A 3273-nucleotide genomic window follows, 5' to 3' on the forward strand; every position below is an offset into this window, starting at 1 on the left:
TATGATTCGGAGGTTCTTGGGCTGAGTTCTTGCCACTTGCAGAGTTTGCCTACAACAACAGCTATCAGTCCAGCATTCAGATGGCACCGTATGAGGCCTTATATGGGAGACGGTGTAGATCTCCGGTTGGTTGGTTTGAGCCCGGCGAGGCTAGGATATTGGGGACAGAGTTGGTCCAAGATGCCTTAGATAAGGTGAAAGTGATCCAGGAGAGACTTCGTACAGCTCAATCACGTCAGAAGAGTTATGCAGACCGGAAGGTTCGAGATGTATCTTATATGGTGGGTGAGAAGGTCTTGTTGAAGGTTTCGCCCATGAAAGGCGTTATGAGATTTGGAAAGAAAGGAAAGTTGAGTCCACAGTTCATTGGTCCTTTTGAGATACTTAGGAGGATTGGGGAGGTGGCCTATATACTTGCTTTGCCACCCAGCTTGTCGGGGGTTCATCCGGTGTTTCATGTTTCTATGCTCCGGAAGTATGTTGGGGACCCGTCTCATGTGTTAGACTTCAGCACGGTTCAGTTGGATGATGATCTGACTTATGATGTGGAGCCAGTGGCTATTTTGGGTCGTCAGGTTCGGAGATTAAGATCAAAGGACATAGCTTCGGTAAAGGTGTAGTGGAGAGGTCGGCCCGTGGAGGGCTACCTGGGAGACCGAGCAGGAGATGCGGAGCAGATATCCTCACCTATTTGAGACCTCAGGTATGTTTCTTGACCCGCTCGAGGACGAGCGTTTGTTTAAGTTGGGGAGGATGTGACGACCCGACCCGTCGTCTCATGTATTACAGCCCCATTTTCCCCATTTATTGCTTCTTCATTGACATCGGGAGAGTTAGAGTTGAATTGGATCGGTTTGGATAGGAAATGAGACATTTAGTCTCTTTAAGGAAGGCTTATATTGGAAAAGTCAACCGGATGTTGACTATTGAGTTAGAGGGCTCGGATATGAATTCCGGTGATTCGGTTAGCTTCGGGGGATGAATTGTGACTTAGGAATGCGATCGGAATTGATTTTGGAGGTCCGGTGTAGAATTAGGCTTGAATTGGCGAAGTTAGAATTTTGGCGAATTCCGGTTGGTAGGTGAGATTTTGATCCGAGGGTCGGAATGGAATTCCAAGAGTTGCAGTAGCTCCGTTAGGTGATTTTGGATATGTGTGCAAAATTTCAGGTGATTCGGAGGTGATTTGGTTGGGTTTTTGATCGAATGTGAGTTTCAAAAGAATTTGAAGAACTTAGGCTTGAAACTGATGAAAAATGAGGATTTTTGTGTTGTTGGATGTGTTTTTAAGATTGGAACAAGTTTAAATAGGGTATTGGATCATGTCTGTGCTTTTGGTTGAGGTCCCGGGGGCCTCGGAGTGAGTTCGGGTGGTTAAACGGAAGGTTTTTGGAGTTTAATTGCAGGTTCAAGTTGCTGGTATCTGTTGGTTTCGCACCTGCGGTTGTGGGGCCGCAGGTGCGGTCTCGCGGAAGCGGAAAACTTGGCCCTTGCCAGGTTCCGCAGAGGCGGGATTAGGATCGCTTAAGCGGTACCGCAGATGCGATTGGGGACCGCAGAAGCGGAAAGTGGCCTTAAGTGAAAAGTCCGCAAAAGCGGACATTGAACGCATAAGCGGAAGTCGCAAAAAGCGGCATTTGGTCCGCAGAAGCGGAAATAACTGGCAGTTAAGTGAGATTTATCTTCTTCGCGAATTTTTGAAAGGGTAACATTTTGGACTCCGAACCTTGAGAACTTTGAGGCGATTTTGAAGAGGGTTTCGAGGGCTTTAATCAAGTATGGATTCTTGGACTTAGAGTTTGATTTTATAGTGTATAAACATGGATTTAGACTGAATAATCAAGGAATCAAAGGTCAAAAATGGTGGTTTAGGGCTTGAACTTAAGAGAGTCTAAAATGGGGATTTGAGGGGTCAAATGGACTCCGATTTTTATAAATTCGATATGCATGGACTCGTGGCGAGACGAGAAATCCGGTGATGTGAATTTTGTAATTTTTCGAGAAGTGGGCCCGGGGCTCGGGTTTTGCCAACTTCGTGATTTTTGGTGTTTTTCGAGTCCTTTCAATTGGGTTATGTTTCTTTGGCCTATAGTAATGTATTCCTTGTGGTTTTGACCGGATTCGGCACGGGAGGAGGTTGATTCGAGAGGAAAAGGCATAGCGAGCTAGACTTGTGGCCGGCTTGAGGTGAGTAATAGATGTAGATGATGACCTAAGGGTTTGAAACCCCGGTATATCGCATTGTGACGCTATATTGAGGCGAGACACGTACTCTATGACGAGTGCGGGGTCGTTTGTGATTGGGGACTGTGGCTTAGTCTGTCCCGAGTGATGTTCATACTGTGTTCTTGACTAGAGATTGATTGGTAATCATCCTACTTGGATTTTATGGATATATTTGGGCTTTGTGCCGATTATTTGAATCCTTCAGGGATTATTATCACTGTTTCCATGATACTTAGCATGATAAATGATTTCAGTCCTGAGGTAAACATTGTTTTGGAATGTTCAGTCATATTTCTAAGATTTAAAAACTTAAACTACATTTTTCTGACGTTTGGAGCTGAGAGCTATTTTTAATATTGCCCGAGTGGCTTACTTGCATATTCTGGACTAAGCATGGATCGGGCTGCACGCCGTAGCAATGTTATGTCGATATTGCTCTTGGGCTGTAGGAGCCCCTCCGGAGTCTGAACCCCCATAGTGAGCGCGGGTACCCAAATGGATCGGGCTGCGCGCCGCAGCGGTCATATGCATTGCATTGCATTCATGCATTGTTATTTATTTGCTTTTCCTGTCATTTGATTTGCTGATATCTCACCGTTAAATGTGCTGGTTTGCCAATTATAGCTTTACATTGTAATATTTCGTGATTTCTTATCTTCAGCCATTATCTATGCTTATTACTCACTGAGTTGGAGTACTCACTTTACTCCCTGCACCATGTGTGCAGATACAGGTGTTCCGGAGGCTTAGTAGAGTTGTTGCTGCTCTCCAGATTATCACAGGAGTTGTCGAGGTAGCTGCCTGGCGTCCGCAGGACCCGACTTCTCCCCTTATCCCTTTGCTTTCCTGCATCCCAGACTTTCATATGTTTAGATTTTGCTACTCAGTTGTATTTAGAGGCTCTAGACTCGTGACCCCAGATCTGTTGGGAGTTGTATTGGCATTTGTTATGGTTTTTCCGCACTATTTCTGTCTATTACTACGGGTGGGAATTATGTTATCTGATTATTTAACTCTATTAATTGGTAATGGGTTGCGTATTTGGAT

This window comes from Nicotiana attenuata, chromosome 7 (assembly GCF_001879085.1).
Source record: "Nicotiana attenuata strain UT chromosome 7, NIATTr2, whole genome shotgun sequence".
Lineage (NCBI taxonomy): Eukaryota > Viridiplantae > Streptophyta > Magnoliopsida > Solanales > Solanaceae > Nicotiana > Nicotiana attenuata.